The sequence below is a fragment of the Brachycentrus maculatus genome, unplaced genomic scaffold, assembly GCF_059751285.1.
Source record: "Brachycentrus maculatus isolate JH-2025_06_01 unplaced genomic scaffold, ASM5975128v1 h1tg000089l, whole genome shotgun sequence".
Classification (NCBI taxonomy): Eukaryota; Metazoa; Arthropoda; class Insecta; order Trichoptera; family Brachycentridae; genus Brachycentrus; species Brachycentrus maculatus.
In genome coordinates, this window is record NW_028280843.1 from 562,833 (window position 1) to 583,774 (window position 20,942).

The following is a 20,942-nucleotide window of genomic DNA, read 5'->3' on the forward strand; positions in this document are numbered from 1 at the left end:
CGCCCCGCGCCGCCCCGCCGCCGCATCTCGGCCCTCCGCGGTGACGAAACCGCTCCTTGCGTAACGCGAGGCGATTTATGCGTGACCCGGTTCCGGACACTGTCGCAACGTCCGCGGGGCGCGGGGCGGGGAGCGAGGGGCGGGGGGCCGAAAGCGAAAGGTGAGGAGCGCCGAGCGCCGACCTTGAAACCGGGGTGGAGAAAGAAAGGGACGAAAGTGGGAGAAATGCACCGAGAGAGGGGAGCGTCCCCGCGCCCCCCGCGCCCCGCCCCCGACGATCACTTTTACTTTCATGGCGCGGTCCGGCGGAGCGGCGGGCCGCAGTCCGCGCGCGCCCGAGCCCCGAGCCGCGCGCCTCTCGCATGGGCCGCCCCCTCCCGCGAGTGCCGAGTGCCCCCCTCACGGATTGCAGTGCAGTGATAGTGAAGCCTCTACCCGTACCTACCTACCTACCTACCTACCTGCCTGCCTGCCCGACCGCCGAAACATCGGCATTCGCTAATAGGTGCGTCACGTACCCTACCCGACAGCGGTCTAGCGGACCACTATAGTCATAGTAACACTCAACTCGCAACGTATTACCCTTTTATGGACCCACAAAAACCTTTCAGGAAACGTTGAGAAAGATACAGAGAGATTTAATCCTGCTGAAAAAATCTGTTCGTACACAGCCGCTTCTGCGACCGTAGGGTATATTGTTAAATAGGCAGCCATGGATCATCTTGTCAGGTTTACCTTAGTAAGAATTCTTCGCGAGAGGGCTGATTGCGCCACGGTCCCCCTTCCCCCCTCGCTTCCCCTACAGACCCGCCGCATGCTGCCCTTTTGAATTGGAGATTGAAAACTAAAAGTTGAGCAACTCTCCTCGGCGAGCGCTCGGCTCTCGGTCTCTACGCAGCTCGCAGTTCGACTGTGCCCTAATGAGAACGGCCACACCGCGATACGGTTTGCGGCAACTGGTGAATGTTACTCGGATAGTGCCGGCACTTTTACATTCTACGAAGCTTTTGTAATTTTCTTACCGGGCTGGGAACACGAGTGAGACATTTGTTCTCACCGTTTTCTCGAAGCGGAGATAGGAAGCGTGTTGGGAATGATCGCTATTACCTCATAGACAATGCATGTTCAATTATAACTCGGCATCGATATTGCGCCACACCCGATGCTCTAACGAAAATCAGATATTGATCGATAAGTTTTCCTCGCCGATGTCCTTCGCGACAGCGTGGGTCTGCCGTAACTGGTGTCGAACGTTGGCCAAACGCTGAACATGTTGATACAACAAACAGCTGTTGCAAATTGCGATCGGAAGGATAGCCAGTCGCGCAGAAATATTCGGTGCCGTTTTCTAATCGGCGTTGAAAGGAAACGCCACGGTTTCTAATGTTAATGCAACCGAAGTAGCGCTTTGTGCAAGGCGCCTTCGAAACAATAAATTGTGCAAAATTGTGGAATTGCTCGATACAAAAAATATGTTACAACCTGCCGCCGACCTCATTAAAAGCATTGCCGTGTGTATTCAATTCACTTTCAGTTCAATATTACTCGTAGTGGGGGTAGTTGTATCGCAATGAATATCGCGGCTTCAAACCTAACACTACTGGCTCTCGAAACTGAACTTAACTAAGCATTACTTTACTTTACGACTATCTATGCCATGCAGTTTCTCTAACAAAAATAATAAAAAATTACTTGAAGTTTCTACATATTTTAGCAAATAGGTTTTACTCCTTCAAAGGACATTTTCAAATTCCCTACCAAGGTCACTAAAATTACTATAACTAGAACATTAGCTAGCCTTATAATTTACATAATTGGGTATAGAATATTGAAAATAGTACAAAAATAAATACAATTTTCAATTGAGGTATTGTTAATATGGTATATCAATATCTATTTTAAGAAATGGGAAATATAAAAACTAGTAAATTAAAATATATATGGCTATTTTTTAAATTCAAGTAACTATTAGCCGGCGATATGTATTAGGCAGTCATAGACAATAGATAAGGAATATTATAAGGGATATTGATATATTATTATGAAATATTTGTACAACACAATAATATACAACACTCTTTAGAGCATATGTAATGTATGGGTGATGAGTACACGTTACCGACCGAATATGTTTTGCGCCCATGTAATGTTCGTCATATAGTTTATATTTTCTGGCGTAATTCTAAAAAAAAATATGATTTTATTTTGGATTTTTAATAACAATACGTGAGTTCTTGTTGCGTCTTGAAAGGGCATTTTCAGCATTACAAGGTCACTAAAATTTATATTGCTGGAAAATTAACTTGCTTTCGTTCATTTCAATTGAAAACAATATTTTTTATGCAGCTCTCCTCTACACAAAAATAGACAACAACTTTATATAACATAACGTATCCTTGAGTAATAATTTAAATAAACGTAAAATTAAGAAAGGTGTGTTGCGATGGTTTAGGCATGTGGAACGGATGAGTGAAGAAAGAAATGTTCATAGTCAAATAAATATATATTTTTATATATATATATATATATATATATATATATATATATATATATATATATATATATATATATATATATATATATATAAATATATATATATATATATAAATATATATATATATATATATATATATATATATATATATATATATATATATATATATATATATATATATATATATATATATATATATATATATATATATATATATATATATATATATATATATATATATATATATATATATATATATATATATATATATATATATATATATATATATATATATATATATATATATATATATATATATATATATATATATATATATATATATATATATATATATATATATATATATATATATATATATATATATATATATATATATATATATATATATATATATATATATGTATATATATGTAAACATATATTAATGTGTGTAAAAATATTATATGATATTACGTGATATTAAATTTATATGTTTCATATCCTGAATCAAGAAGGAATTTTGATCGGGAGGTTCTTTAATTTGATATTTTAAAAATATATATTTATGTGTTGTAGAAATGTAGGTATTTCTTGCACAAGTCAAGTCAGGATTGTACCCACATTATGAGAATTTATGCATATTGTGGGTAGGTACTATACTCGTACACAATAGTTGTTAATAAGCCAAATGCTATCGCCTCGTTGACGTCTCTCTCCAAAGTTAAAACATAACCTGTTTCTTGTCGTAATTTTGCAAGTGGATAAAAATAAAACCAACTATTCTGGTTTTTATACACAAAGCAATGTATATTTCTGGTTTACCACGATAATTCATATTCATTATGGCAATTTCATTACAGTGAATATGTAATATTTCAAGATATTTCGGGCAAATCAGTGGCGGACTTAGACTTTTTTTTAATTTTAATCCTGAGCAGGTGCCCAATTTTGCAGTGAGCGAAATATCGGGCGAACATGTTTTACGAAAACAGCGAAATGGGAAGTAATGTCCCTATTTTATGTGTACACTAATTTATATTATTTTTCTTTCCGAAGTAAATTGTGTCGTATATAATTTATCAATTGACTATCTATTCAGTAAGAATGTAAAATTAATATTGATTTCGTCTTCATAAATATAATCACATAAATTATTTTTTATTGTAATTTTTTAAAATATATTTTATTTGAAGTATATACGCATAACACATAAATACATTCTAATATTCTTAATATCAGTAAAACTCCAGAAGTTGGAGTTTTTTATGATTCGAAAATACGTTATTTAAATGTCTTTAAAAAAAAGATCTGCCTCTGGGTATGTTATGTCAAGTGTAAAATAATAAAAAATATTATCCCATAATAAATAAAGAAGAACCATAGAGTAGAGTTTTATGCAGGTACCTGGTGAAAATAATCACAATATTACGAATTCTTTATTGTCTATGAATTTTGTTTATCTAATGCAATTGACAACATTATCCTTTAAAGGTAAATGAGTACCTACCTACCCATACTTAAATATTATTATTGTTAGACGTACACGTACGTAATTTAGAAAAAAAGCTCAATAGACTGATGAAAATGGCTACGATTTAATTAAACTTGAATGCAAATTTCAGTGTTTAGTATCAATCGTTTAACAATATTGTTTATAAATTTACATGGTATAAATGAACCCTTAGCATATTGTATATGCTTATATGAGTGGAAAACAACGGAGATAAATTATTTCGGTATAAAAGATTACGCTCCAATCTTTTTGTGACGCTATGATTGCTAGGACTTTCAAAACTACTTTCAAAAATGAATAAAACTTGTTTTTATTAGCTAAATATTAATGATTAAATGATATTTTTTAAGGCTTAGTTAAATGAATGTAATATATTTTTAAAATTCAAGATGGAAAGCATAAGATAAAATAGATTAGAAGCAAAAAATAATAGCAGGAGGTATTGACTATTTTGAATGTTTATATGATTTACGTAAAGTTAACTGTAGTAAATATATTTATTTAAAAAAATCAGAAAATTTTCAGAAAAAAATAATAATTCGACAATATATATATACATTTGATCCCACATATTTGACTTATATTAACACTAGCTATTCGATTACATATGACAGAATTCATTTTCTAAATACAAAGAGAAATACATAAATCCATATTATTTTATGAAAAGCATACATTTAGAAATTGTATTAACAAACCAAATATTTTACAATAAAAATAATTTTGTGTAATTAACAACATACAAATGGATTTTCTTTAAAAATACTGCATATATTAGATTCTTTTCAATTATCTTTAATTTTAAAAACAAATAAATAATACTTATCATTGAATTGTGGAGTACCGTGCAAAAATCATACATTTTGTTATAAATCTTGTTTTTTTTTTCTCTATTGAAGTGAAAACACATTTTTGTATAGAGTTCAACAATTGTATTTGTTATTCAAGACAATAGAGCGTCCTCAATATTTACCTGACAAAGAATAACGAAGAATCGGAAGGCCGTTTGTAAGCGATCCATTGAATGATCTAAAAATTAATACTTGGGTTGTGTGTGTATGATATAGGTACCTTTAAGCACTAGTATCGTAAGTCCTTAATATTTTGTTGCCGAGTAAAACTTATTTGAAATATTTTAACCCTTGCAAGGTGAGACGTTTATTGATAAAACCATAATAGTAAATTTACCATAATAGTAAATTAAAATAGTTGTCTAACGTAAACGGTTGCAATCGTTTTCTTGTTATCCGTCCATTTTAAATTTAAGTTTAACTTGGGAAATACCACTATTTCTAATAGTGGTATTAACCAAGTAAAACCTACAATTAAATTAAAGCAAGAATATATTACGGGCAATCGTCCTTCTATTTCTATCTATGGCATTACCAATATTAAAAATAATGCATCACTCCAGTGATGAAATTTATTGTCAGCTTACGAAATTACCGGTTTTGAGGAAGCCAATTTTGCAAATGAAAATTAAGGATGAAATTAATAACTATATGGGATATTATAAACATAAAAAGAGTGTTAAAATAACCTTTTTACAGACGTAGAGTGCGTTAAATTCAATATTTATATAGTGAAAAATGCCTATTCGTATTTTACAATTTCTTCTACATTTTTCAGTACAACAGTCATTTACGTGTTAAAATGTGTATTAGAGTTTTATGTAAATAATCCAACTTAAATTCCTACAAATTATTCGTAAGTGACTTTTTGCAGTAAGCCCTCGATATCGTCCATACTAGATACATTTTCATAGGCGTCGATACGTGAATACAAATACTGTGTGGTATTAGGTATTATGCACTTGTATGATTTTTCCTTCTCTCGGATGAATAAAATCTCACAATAGAGACATGATGTCATGTTCTCTCAACCGTGCATACAATTTTAGCGCTAGCCAATTATTATTATTCTCCACTTCTCTTGGTATATCATGGTACATCGTTCATCTCAATTAGCGGTTGGGCTATGGACGGTTTTCCTTCACGCTTTGAAATGTCATTCAATCGGCTGAATGCAATATCTGCATCTTGCATCCATGCAACACAGATTCACTCCTTTACCATCGTATAACTGTGAGCCTAAAGCAATTAATGTTTGATATAATGGTGCATCCTGTAATATGTTTTACATAGTTTAATACGGTTCTAATACCACAACTGGAAATAAGTTGATTTTGACATTCGTTTATTAATGTAAAATGACTTTTTTTGTATAAAACTGTATTTTAATTTAAAACTTATCGTCGATATATATGACGATTATCAGGCTTAATACTATGAAGCAATATCTTTCAACCAACCACAAACCGATCAGTGACAGTGGTCAAGGTTTTTAGCATACATAGCTACATGAAATTATTGATTAGATAGCACTTATATATATGTACTTACATAAAAGTAGAATAATATAATGTTAATTATGAAAAATTGCAGTTGAAACGATTAAGTTATATTAATATTATATCTTAATGACTCTGAATTGATAATAGAAAGGAATGCATAAGCAGTAGGGTCAGGTAAGAAGTTAAGGAGGATCCAAAAAGGAGGAATGATATAATATATGGGTTTCACGTGAATAAAATAATCCTTATCCTCAGTGTAACCAGAGAATGTGAATTTTTCATTCATTTCAGAGCATAGTAGCTAAGATGAAAAATAATTATTAAATAATGTTGTAAGGCAAGGAATTAAACATTGTTTTTTCCTGAGAACATACACCATGATTAGAATGGTATATAAGATAAGATTCTCGACAATATATTTTGTTGTATTGGGTCTGTGAATAATACTATAAAGTAGTCAAATAGTGGTGAAGAGACAAAGTAGAAGAAAAAAACTTTGACTTTATATAACAATCACTAGGGTTTATCGTTGTTGTTGATAAATCAATAAACCATTACCTTTCAACCAATATGAAATTGAATCAAGATCGGTATGTAAAGTTCTTATCAGAATGCAAATATTTTTCGAATCGGTATGACGATAGAGCTAAAGATTAACGGCACATGTCGCTCACTCCTTTCAACAACATCATATATTTAAAAAATCGTCAATTTTCAGTTGTGCATGTTTTCGGAATGCCCAGAAAATGTACTATATCCCAGCAAAAGCGGCATATTTTAAACTTGATATTTACCCGCTATAGGGCAGAAAGTGTTGTTTTTGCATTTTGAATAAAATGAAATGTTTAATTATTTTTATAAATATACTAATTATTTTTCAAATGAAAAAAAAACATTACGGTTTTATCTAAAAAGATCTGTTGCGCAGTAAAAAGTTCAATAAGTGGCTTCAAATTTATTTTTAATACATTTTATTATATTTTTAAACATTAAAAATGATCTCCTGAAAAATCGAGTTTTTTGATATTATGACATTTTTTAAAGGAGTGAGCGATGTTTCAACGGCCTAGTAGTAAGATAAGTTCAAATGTGTAGAAATTGAGTCAATAAAGATGATAAAGAGAAGTAGAGATTTCATTCTACCCTGAAAAACTCCTGTGCTTAAAAAATAAAATAAAATGACTCGTTGGTCAGTCACTGACTTTTCCCACTTAAGATTACAGGAAAATACTGTATGACAAAATGTTAAATAAGTCCTGCTAGATGGACGTCAAAGGATAATATTTTAAAAGTGTTATTACACAAATTGAACGATGAATGAAAAGGAGTGGAATAAAATAAAATAAAAGGTTGAGTGATTCGGCAGTCACTTTGTGGTAAAGTGTATCCATTTTTAATTCAAACATACGGTGTTTGAAAATGATGCGGAATGCATCGAAACACGCGTCACAATACATTTAAGGAAATAGTGGTATTTACTAAGTAAAACTTAAATTAAAAATAGAAGACTTAGATATATCTGGAGAACTTATAAACAATTGCAGGGAGAAATAGTAATTGATCGGTTTTGAAAACTAAATAATTTATTGTTAAGTTTATCATTTAAAAAAATCTTTAAGACCTTTTTTGTAATGTTTTTTTTAATTTCATTTTTTTGGTATTAAAAAGATGTTTTAAATATTTGACGAATGCATCTCACACAACCCAATTAAGTACAAACAAATGAACACGATTAAATGCAGTGAAGAGAAATAGAAAGAAGAAAAGGTAAAGTAATTGCAATAAAAATGCATACCTATATGAATAGTCAATTCAAATACAAACATGTTCGGTTTATTTGTTTCCCGCGTAAAAAGAAAATGCGCGCCATTTGTTGAGCGCGCCCGCGCGACGGCAGCAGTAGGTACCGATCGTCCTTGACAGAAGTTCTGGATAGGCGGCTGACACATATACCAGCGAGCCATGAGCCATTAATATGTCATGCTACATGCATGCTTGAATTTCTCCCATATGACTAACACTGGCATCCATTACAATACAGTATCGACGGTATCCTATATCCGCCGCACGCTCGACTGGGCGGCGAACTAAGGCGTGATACTGGACCGATTATTCCATTATTCAAGATTTCATTCTTTTGTGCTCTCGATACTAAATCACTAATTACGTTCTATTCTATGCTTCAATCGAAAACGAAATGGATAGATCTCTTTTCACCTATCAAATCACAAACTTCGTAATGACATTTTAAAATGCAATACATAAAACACAAATATCAACAGCGGATACACATATGAAAGCGGTCACGTCAGAAGTCGAAATAATCGGCAGGTATATATGGGGAGATGTATGAATGTGGAATTTGCGAATAATGTTTGCAAATACAGAGTAGTATGGCGTTCTATTCTCTATGCCTTCCCCTGCAGGAAGCGGCGTGATGGTTAGTTGGTTAAATTTTTAACAGTCGTCATTTAAAACGCAAATTCGAAAACAGACGTTATTCAAGTTATCACATATTTTTTTATTTAATTTTTTTATTTGGCATTCACCCTGTGCAAGGATGTTTCTGAAAAAAAGTGAGTTTCTGTCAAAATCAATATCAGTGAATAATTTGTTTTATATCAAATAACACAATTATAACAACAATTAAACGTCACAGAGCGAATAACCAATTGATAATTAAAATACATATATGTACTGTGCAGGATACAACATTAATATTTAATTTACGACCTTAGCCATTTAAAAACATACAAATAATTCAACTCGCTAATTATATTATATATATGCGGAAATAATATGTAGGTACCTACATAAACTATGATATTAAATGATAATGCAAGTACTTGGTCAACTTCACAAATGAAAGTGCAATATGATAATGTAATAATTTACGATATTAAACAATTGGGTCTATGTGTTTATTTGATAGTATCAAAGACATTTTTTAAAATACAAACGATTAATAGTGGTATTTACAGTGTGAAATTTAAATAAAAAGTGTACGGATATTACCACAAAGTGACTGCCGAATCAGTTAATAAAAAGTTAAATTCAAGTTAAGGATGTTTTGATGAAAAGTATCCTTAATATAAATTTAGATTTGCTAAAATCAGGTCATGCGTTATTAAAATAAATTATATTAAGAAAATATGTTATTTGAACAAAAGTCTTTTAAATGAGTGTAATCTGTAATGCATTTTCATACGAATAATTTTCAAATATTTTTTAAGCATACCCGAAAGATTTATCGGGTAAAAGTTCAATAAGTAAAATTTTATTTGAAAAAAATTTGATTAAGAAATTGAAATTTTTTCGATTTTAAATTGTAAGATCCTAAATTGAACCTGGTTAATTAAAATTGTAAATATCGGTGTTGTTTGTGTTCTTAAAGTAAATTTTGAAAACTCGTACGCATAACTTTTAATAGTATTTAAGAATACCTGAAGGATATCGGCTGTCCAAATTTAAAACACAGTAAGGGACATTTTTTTGTAGTAGTTTTTTTTTGTTGCATTTTTGGACTAAGTAGACTCTACTTAGTCCATAAATGCAAAAAAAACCTACTACGAAAAAATGTCCCTTACTGTGTTTTAAATTTGGACAGCCGATATATAGGGAAAAGGTTCAAAAAGTAAAATTGTATTCCAAAACATATATTAAGAAATTATATTTTTTACTATTTTAAATTAAATCAGAAAAACTTACAAATCCTATTTAAGAATAACTGAAGGATATATCAGGAAAAAGTTCAAAAAGTAAAATTTTATTTAAAAAAAAAAAAAGGTTAGGAAATCGAAATGTTTTCGATTTTAAATCGTAAGATCCCAAATTAAACCAGGTTACTTAAAATAGTAGGTATCGGCGTTGTTTGTGTTAAAAAAGTAAACTCGGCGGATCCGAGGGCTAGTGTAAACTGACGTAATTAATCTACGAGTATAGGTTTTGATTATACGAAGTGTGTATTCCCACCAGAAGGAGCCCATTTCTCGGAGGAAACTAATAAACACATTGTGCAAGGCGATCTCTCGGCCAGGCGCGGTGCTATAGAAAAAAGAAACAAAAAAAGGTCGGCGCAGGATTGCCGTATAATAGTAACCCATATATTTGGTCCAGTCGCAGTGAGATTTCGTACGGAGGAGAACGTCCGAATGTCGGGGCATGGCGCGAGCGAATAGTCCGTGTCTAGCAGTAGCATAGTACGTTCGGAACTTCTAGTCCGCTCGGTCCCATAGTCTCGTACGACCGCTGCAGCTCTGAGCTCGTGTTGAAATTTGTATTTACTTTCGTGCAGAGTTGCGAAACTCGACTGCTCGTATACCAACCAGGTGGCCCAAATTTCGGGGCGTGTTTACGTTATTACTACTATCTTTCAACTCTAGCTATTTACAAACATTTTTTTAAATAACGTGCTATAACAATTCTAAAAAAAATGTATTTTCATAAATGGCATTTTCACGAAAAAATTGTTTCCCCAGTGTAACGTACAAATTGTATTCAGTCCAATAATCTCGTGATTCGAAAACAGCATGTGCCTTAAGAAATTGTTGCGATTTCAAAAAATTAAAATATCTCTCGGAAAGAAATGGATATTGAAATCTAAAATAAATTGATAAAAATAAATATTATTGGTGAAATGTGCAATATTGAGAAATAATTATAATACTGTGAAAATCGAGTGGTGTATTGATTCCCCTGGATTACTAGAAACCTTGGATAGTGAAGTGGGAGTTGGATTACTTTGGATGTGCAACAGTGAAAACAGAAATCAGTGATTTTGGTGCTGAAAAGTGGTTTTGAACGAAGTGTGTTAAAAATAAAAGGAATACCTAATATTTTCATGTTTATGAAATGATAATGGTGTAACTTTGTTTTATTGGATTTTTAACCGGATATTTCATTGATAAATGTGAGTATACATATATTTTAAAAATTATTAATGCTTCAAGTTTTTTTACAAACTTTCATATTTTTACCAGTAACTAAATACAAAAATAAATAAGAAGGTAAATATTTATAATCACCTTAAACTTAATACAACGAAAAAATAACAAAATATACATCATGTTATATTTTTCGCTTAAAAGTAATGTACGATTATCGGGTTCAATAATTAAAAAAAAATAGTAAGGAAAAAAAACACTCGCCTGGAAAACAGATTAGATGAATTAATTTTCACTTCACTCAATTTTATATGTACCTTATATGTATTATCATAATAATCTTATGGGTATGTACATATGTACATACATACTTGTATGTAGTAAGAAAAGTATTTATTATTATTTATTACTAGCGAACTATTTTCAGTATATGGTACTTAAAATAGTTAAAATATTGATAAATTATAACACTTCAGTTCGCTAAGCTCGTATTTTTTGAAGCGAGATAATATTTTAATGCTTTTAGATATAAAAAGTAGGATACATACATAAGTCATTTTGATAATTATTCACAGTACATAGAATAGTAGAATTACTAGAAAATAGTAAGTTTTATAGATAAAGGTGTTTGTTTTATTATCTAACTACGCGGAAATGGTTCATTGCATTAAGAGGCGAGTCTCTGGTCTAGGATTTCTATTTTAATTTATAATTGTCATTATCTCGTCATTTCGCCCTTATCTGTACTAATATGCTGCATAAGGTTCCTCGTAGGTACGATCAATTAATTTCTTGAATGTTTTTCGCAGATATTTTGTGGCACAATTTATAAACTTTATAAAATTAAACAACTTTATTCTAACCACTTTTTTATTGGTACACTTTACCCAACCGGTTTCGACGAGAACCTTGTCATTACGGGGGTTTATGTACTAAATTTTAAAACATTGAAATACTCATAATTAATTACCCTTCCCTTACCAAAAACTTCCACGCACTCCATACACCATATGAAAATATGATTTTAAAAATATTATGTAATGTGGTATATTAATTTATATTTAAAAAAAATTATAAATTTTGGATAACTCCCCCCTTAAGATAAAAAATTATTTTGCTGTATTTTTTAAATGAAAGTGACCATAGCTGGCGATATCTATTAGGCAGTCATAGACAAAAGATAAGGGATATTATTACGGAATATTTGTGTAACGCAATAATAGACAACATCACTATTTAGAGCATGTAATGTACCCTTGGGTGATGAGTAAACGTTACCGACCGATAGCGTAAATCAGTGGCGACTCGTGAAATGAAAAAGGCATTTTTTACATATTTTTTTCAAGGAAAGCTCATTTTATACGTCTTTCATATTATTTACTATGAAATTAAAAAAAAAAAAATTGTTGTAATCACTTTTATTCTCAAGTTTGTATGCAAAAAGGATTTAACCTAGTAATTTTAAATAATAAAAATTAGAAAAAAGAAAAAAAAAATTAAATCCATTTTCATTAAATATTTTTTTTTAAATCTATTTATTCTTAGACATCGATAAGCACGATGTCTAAGAAAAAAATTAATGCAAGGAAAGAAAATATGAGGCTGAGATAATCACTATCGATAAAATTAAGGAAGGTGTGTTGAGATGGTTTAAGCATGTTAGAATGAGTGTAGAAAGAATAGTAAAACAAATTAATGAAATCAAAAATGAAGTTTAAATTTATGGCAAAAGTGGTTGGTAATAGAATTAGAGGAAGACCGAGAAAACATGGGATGATCAAGTATTTAAAATATTTGATAGTGGTCAGGTCAAGAGTCAGAATAATCGGCGGGAATGTATGAAACATGCATGGATGTCGAAGAGGTGAAGATTGCAAGGACAGATTGGTGTTACGTTCTATTTTCTCTGCCTACCCTTACGGGGATGTTACGTTAGGGAGTTTTAAAAAACAGCCTTCTCCATTTACTGTTGTTCAAATCAATGCTTTATAAAATGATGTTTTATGACATTCCTAATAATGAGTATGACAGAAAAATTAAATTCATAATTTTCAATAAACATTTATACTACCTACTTATTTACACCGCATTGAAAAGTGTTTCTTACTTTAAAAAAAGGTTTTCGAAAAGGTACTTTCGGATAAAAAAACATAATTATTATCAACCTCTAATTAGATTCTTAGGTGAGTGATAATAAAATAATTGTGATCTTATTCGAATAACTTCGAATACATGAATATGTAAACATAAAATCAAATAGAATTACAATAAGAGTAACATACAGTACTTTTTTTATTTTTATTATTCAATTTAATTTTCAATTCAATTTTACGAGTCTTTAAATTTCTTCAAATCGTCAAATTTCTTCAAAATTTTCATTTTCCGAATTTCATCAAATTTTTAAATTTCTCCATATGTTTTTTTCATGGCTTAATTGAAAAATTAAAATCATCTTATCCGTATCGGAATATATACTTATTATTTTGCCACTTAATTTTTCAACTCATTAAAAAATGAAATTAATAATTCACAGAAAATCTACATTTCTTGATTGTTGTAACCAAATTTTTGACATGGAACTAACTAACCATTGACATGGGTAGAATGGTGAATGCTACACGTGTGTAAAGTGATCACTTAAACCAGCATATGATAATTCGTCTCCTTCTTCTTCTTCAAACCCTTATCCGCATTCAAATGGTGCGTAGGGCACTGTATTATATAAACGCAGTCCTCCGATTCAGGTGCCAGTACAGGGTTATATTGAATAAATAAAAAAGGGATTAAATCACTTAAATATTGATGACGATGATGATGATGATGACGATGATGATGATGTTGATGATGATGATCATGATGCTGATGATGATGATGATGATGATAATGATGATGATGATGATGATGATGATGATGATGGTGAGGATGATGATGATGACGACGATGAAGACGACAATGAAGATGATGATGACGATGAAGATGATGACGATGACGATGATGATCAAGATGATGATGATGATGATGATGATGATGATGATGATGATGATGATGATGATGATGATTATGACGATTTTGATGATTAAGGAGGAGAAAAAGACAAAGAAGTAGAAGAAGAAATTTTTTATGCTCATTTAAAAAAAAAACAAATAAGGCTTTGGTGATACCACTGCAATAGTGGTATCAAATTATCAGCTGTGTTCATTTATCACCAGTTCTTGTATCAATTCCCTTTCCCACTGATTTGCGGGAAACCGAGCTCCATTCATCGGTTTCTTATCGTGTTTATTTCTAGCACCGAGCGCCAACTACGAATAGACGAATCTTATCTTGAAACGTAATGGTGGGATACACGAATTATCGTAAATTCTCCAGTAAATGTGCGTACAAAACACGTGTCGTATCGATGTGCATTTGGCAGTCTATCTATCCTCGTGGATTTCAAAACCATTTGATGTTGCTATTACTCTAAAAAAGTGCTAGATGTGGTGTACAAGATGTATGGAGAAGGTAAAAAATCCTTATATATTTTCGCGAATTTCGTAGTTAAGGCCCAACCTGATTTTCTTTAAACCCAGGTAACATTTGACATAACTGATTTTTTTTCTTCTTTTTCTTAAAACGCCGTTTTTGTATTTAAAAAATCTTCGAAGTAAACATGTGGTTTAGAAAAGGAAAGAGTCATTGAAAGGGAAGGAATTAAAAAAATAATTCAAATATTTTTTCAATATATGTATATCGCATGCTTACAAACAAACAAAAAATCAAGCGTAAAGTGACGTCCAGCTTTCAGCGCAGCCACACGCTTAATGAATTATTTCATTGCGAGTAAGTTTTTAAGTAAATACTCATATATAAAAATAAAATTCTCGCATAACCCTACGTTTTTGTTGATAAGTAAATAAAGTAAAAGCTATTTATTAGTAAACATGACTAGTTTCGAGAACTGCGGATAAATAGGTGAAAATACTTGTAACATCTGTAAAATACGTGATGAGAACATCTGTAGTTTTTGAAACTGTTCAAGTTTATATTAATAAACTCAAAAGTGGTCTTGTAACTTAGGAGTTATTAATATTTATATTTAAATTAGTAAATGCCAAACTTAAAAAAGTTAAATGCATGCTCTGCTTATATGAAGGGGTGAACATAGAATTATACATATGTTATTAAATTAAATAAAATTTACTCGATATCAATGCACTTAGTTTAGTAGACATTGCGAGATCTATGAAACCGGTACTTGATCTATAAACCTAAGCGAATTTGAGTATAAACCGGTTATTTACTTTACAGATTTAATAACAAGTATAATTATCTTCCACTATTACTTGAACAACTATTAATTATTACCATCTATGATTATCAATTCCTTGAAGAGTCGTAATAATATTACCTTAATTTTAAAATACGTATTATTGAGATTATACACGTCTGAACACAGAACAAGTTATTTGTTATTTCATACGAAGAGAACATTGGCTGGATTAAGTGATTGCTTTAGATACTTAAGTAACATTAATCATTGTGGTTATTTTTGAAAATATGTATTCCTTGGATTTAATAGAAATTGTAAAATGTCACATTTTACAGAATTTTTATAAAAATCGTAGATAATAATAATAATTAAAACAAACAAAACGTGGTTTTTAAAAAAATATTATGCTCACCTGCGATAAATGCAAATTAGAATATTTAAGTAAATTTCGAAGAGATATGAAAATTATTTTTTTATTTCTGTATAATCAAATATTTTTGAGAGTTCTCTTTTATTTTCATCGAATATCCAGCATTCTTATTTAAAAAAAATACATAATTAATTTATTTGTTTAATTATTGACGTAATCATTGTGGTCCTCCTTAAAATATTTATTAATGCTTAATATACCCTATGGCCTGAAAAAAATAGCGAACTTACTAATCTATCTTCGTAGATATGTAATAAATTAGGGTTAGAAATTTATTTCACCTTTACTTTCCATAATTATGATTTTTTTGTTTGGTTATAGAGTATCAATCTACGATTAAAATTATCGTAATTTTGATGTACTTTCCTTCAGTGAAATGTTTTGAAATTATTATAATTTATGAATTATTCCTAGAATTTTCATTCCCTCGGAAATAGTAAGATAAGCCTTCGTGATTTATTATTATTTGATGTTTTATAATGATCAAGTTTTGATGAGGTATTTGGAATTAAATATTCCGATTAGGTTTGCTTGAATAATTTCCCTCCATCTACACTAAGTGGTACCATTTGATGGCTAATTTTATGATAGATTCGTCAATTATTGTAGTAATTGTATAATTAAAGGATGAAGAAATTTAACTTCATATTTTTAATAAAAATATAATATTTTTTAGAGTGTCCAGTATATGGTGTGATCGTGAAAGATTTTTCTTAAGATTCAATTAAATATATTGTATTGAAGGATTGATTTTATTATTTCATACAGGATTTACTACAAAAGCCAAGGACGATGGGTTGAGGAATGAATCGCTGTGGTCACGATTTTAAGTAATGATGTACTGATGAGAAAGAAGAAGACTTATGTATATTCAAATAGCAATGTTGAATTAAATGAACGTAACAGATGGTGACCACAAATTCGCATGTGAAACGTTTTTTTCGTCGCATGAAATATATAGTTACATAGAAAATCAAGAAATATACTCGTTCAATCATGAGCAGAGTGGTTAATGTTACATAGTCCATAAAGTCATCACTTAAACATGTCAATGATAATCATTTTCTATGCGTTTCATGTCAGCTCCCCCTGACGTCGACTATCACTTAAGAGTTATAATCCTTGTCATGGGCAGCTCTAAACAGTACCTCGATGGTCCTGATCTCTGTCCAATCTCGTATATTTCGGAGCCAGGAGATCTGTATTCTGACCACACCTCTTCGTTCCTTTATTTTGCCATTTATGATTAAGTGTAATAGCTCGTACTTCTCTCCTCTTAGCACATGCCCCAGATAGGACACCCCCTGGATCTTAATATCAGTCTGCAGCTGTACCTTGTCTCTTGCTCTTTGGAGCATATTAGCGATTCTAACCATATTAGGCCATGGAATGCGTAGCATTCTACAATGTAACCACATTTCGAATACCTCTTTTCATAGTGCTGATATTAACGGTTCATAGTACCAATGATAATACGTCCTGCAAAACCTTATTCTCTAACCGCACCCAATGGAGCATAGGACACTGCATTGCATTCACAAAGTGTTATCTTGATCGTTACTTACACGAAGGCAAGGTGATCACTCCTGTGCTTCAGGAACAAGAGTAATTAAAATACATATTAGAGTGTAAGATCACTCATATTTATTTTCAACCCCCCCCTGGAAATCGAACCCGGGACCTCCAGCACGGTAGATAAACACGCTAACCATTACACCACGGAGGCGGAAAATTTACCTTGCCTTTACTTAAAGTTATATATACCTTGATAAAAAACACTTTTCCGTCTCTGTTGAGATATTTAAAAAAATATGTATATATTTGTGTTGGCGTCCGTAATAACAGGTCGTACAGTTCCTTGGTGTAGGTTTTCCCTTCATTTTCCACGATCATTCTCCACAAGCGATGACTTCATTATTTTCCTACATTTGTGTAATACTGTGGAGAGCTAGTCAGCGGCATACTGAACCAAGGTCTTTCCTCGTTGAAGAGAGAGGCTCGGCTTCCTGCGGCTAGTATTGCTCAACTGTGCGGGCTTGTTACCACATAGGAGCAGGGGAGCTGAACCTTTTGCCCAACTGAATAATGTAAATCGAAGACCAGAAAAGAGTAAAAAGTTAGAACCATCCTTTAGTGAAATTATCGCTTACACTACCGAGAAAAATAGCAAATTATAAAATAGAAATAAATATAATAACTTAAATTTACAACATTTTAAGTGTGTCCAAATTCTTGTTCGCAAATCTGGATTATTTCCAACTATAGGAGTTTTTTATATCACTTAAGCCCCGTAAATGCCCAGACTTCCATATCCTTCTTCATTTTTGTTGAGTTGTCAAAAAAACATTAATATGAACATTACACCCTTGTATATTCAGTTTATTAATATCAACGCGACTAATTTCAAGAATTAAAGATTTTTTCATCAAAAGGTGAAAATACAAAGTTGAAACAGTTTTGTTAGGAATATCTGTTGTTCTCGAAGCTAGTCGGGTTTACATTAATTAACTCAAAGAAGTGGTCTTATACGATCGTTTTATTTTCTATACGTATTTTACTATTAAATTTAAACACTTTTTTTTATCACAGATTTCGTAAACTTCATTTTATTTATTAATTACTTTTATAGATTCGATTGTGCTTATTCTATTATTTAATTATTGTTAATGTATTAAAATTCTAAATATGTGATTTTCAAGTTTAAACTACAAATCACCGATTCTACTTTATTGTAAGACAAAAGTTATAATGAGTAAATATTTTTCAATCATAATTAATCATTGAAAACATAAAATTAAAATTGATCATTGAAATCATTAATTTTCAAACTCCGCCCCCTCCTTCTAACTTTCCCCTCTCCTTATTTATAGAACAATTTTATATTTTATATTTTAGTTATTATACAGACCTGAATGATGGAAGTTTAACTTCTGAAACATGTAGTCTATAATAATACTCAAGTGGTAAAAAACAAGTGTTTTCTTTAATCATTGTAACATGTCTTACCACAAAGTTAATGCCGAAACAATAAATATAATATAATTTATCATTATCATGAACGAAGGCAAACGCAGATTTTTGTTGTTAAATGTTGTGTAAAATTGCATTTTTTGTACTTTTTCTGATTGTAAAGTATGTGTACCATATTGGCTGTCCAAACATAAAACACAGTTAGGGACATTTTTTTTAAAGACGTCTTTTTGCATTTTTGGACTAAGTAGATTCTACTTAGTCCAAAAATGCACAAAAAGTATATTAAAAAAAAAGTCCCTTAATGTGTTTTAAGTTTGGACAGCCGATATACTTGTACATACTCGTCTAAGCCATAACATAGCCAGGAATAAAAAAACACCTGTTTTAAATTTGAATTCGAAAGTCTCATTTATTTCTTGTCATATTATATATACACGAATCAAACTCATAATTAAAGATATACCATAAAATATAAAATGACTTTATTTTTTTCCATTTTCTATATTTTAAGTCGGTTGATGTAAAAAATGTTGTTAAGTAAATTTTATTGTAAACATAAGCTTTTGAAATCCTTTCTCAAGAATAGTTTCCTGTTACGTTTTTGTGTCCATGAACAAAAGTCAAGGTTGAGCAATTACTCCAAGTAATTTTAAATAAGAGAAAGTAGTTATATATCTATTGATTATACCTAGTAATGCGAATTCGTTTTATTTATTCGTTTAGTTTTATACGAAAATGTAAAGACAAACTCTAAAATACTGTGAGAAAAAAAATCCAAATAATTACGTTTAATTTGAGGTATATAGTAAATAAAACACTAAATTAGAATTGCAAATTTTATTTATACGGTAATAAAATTTACACAATTCTCATTAGAACCCGTATTATTACTTACATAATATTCTAATTATGAAAAGTAAACTCTCACCTTGTATAATCGATCAAATTTAATAGTTGATATATTATATAGGTACTTAATTAAGCAAATCATTTGATTACGATTTAAATGCTTTACTTTACTTATTTTGATAACCCTGAGATGCCAACTACCGAGTTGAAAAAACAGACAATTACATATATTATTATAATTGAACCATATCCGCTCCCTAGGTGTAGCATATGGAGTCCACAAACTGTCTCCAGGCTTTTCTGTCGGCTGCCTCCTCCCAAGTCAGATCCGCGTCCCGAAGTTCTGACGAGAACTGCCAAAGAATTGTCAGCAGTGAGATTGGCCAAATACTTATTTAAATAAGTATTTGGCCATACTGAAAATGTTCTTAGTAAATTACCTGGTCAAATTATAAGCTAAAATAATGAAAATTATATTTTCTAGCGTTTCTTATCCATGTGATATTAATCCAGGTTTCGGATCTCATAAACAAATAAAAGAGTTTGTGCTCAATAAAAAGCTGCTTTCATCTCACCATGGATGTCTGTAGTGAAATTGTAGTGTAATATATGTAGTGTAATATAAATATATAGAAGTTCCAAGAATTTGAGTAATGTGGTTGTCAATCATGGGTGGAATTGGTTAATGTTACACGTGTGTAAAGTGATGACTTAAACCAGCCCATGACGGTCGTAAGCCCCATAAATGCCCAAACTTTTGTATCCTTCTTCATCTTTGTCAAAATGTCAAAAAATAACTTGTATTAATATATATTTTTTTTTTTTACCTAAATCCCTTCAAGAAGTAAGTTCTTGCACCATTTTGAGTTACCTCTGATGTGTTGTCTAATGGCGAAAGATACGAAATAGATACAACCTTCGACGTACTTAGAGATTAAGGTAGAGTAATAATCACGGATGATAATACAACTTAAAGATTGTACGTGAGATGTGATGGAAAATATTCAACTACGGTAATCACATCAATTGCTTTTTTTACTTCAAGTTTACTTTAACTCACAGCTAACAGCTAAAAGTGTAATTACTTTGTGCTGGAAGTAGAATTATGCCGATACGAGATTTATTTTATTACATAAATGCACAAGAATTTTATACTCATGATAAAATTATTAATTTCTCAAGGATTTTAATTTAA

General features: G+C 31.1%; 1 protein-coding gene across 4 annotated transcripts in view; it reads left to right on the forward strand.

The window, feature by feature from the left end:
* The first annotated feature begins 346 nt into the window (after positions 1–346).
* The window catches only part of ken (zinc finger and BTB domain-containing ken and barbie protein), an 80,062-nt gene continuing 59,466 nt past the window's right edge, over positions 347–20,942 (forward strand). For 2 of the 4 annotated variants that reach the window (XM_088257920.1, XM_088257917.1), the window contains exon 1: positions 10,424–11,269. The gene's annotated coding sequence lies outside the window, so the exon portion shown is untranslated. Of the gene's footprint in view, positions 506–10,423; positions 11,270–20,942 lie in introns of those variants that run through there. The other 2 variants (XM_088257915.1, XM_088257919.1) reach the window with 2 other exon arrangements.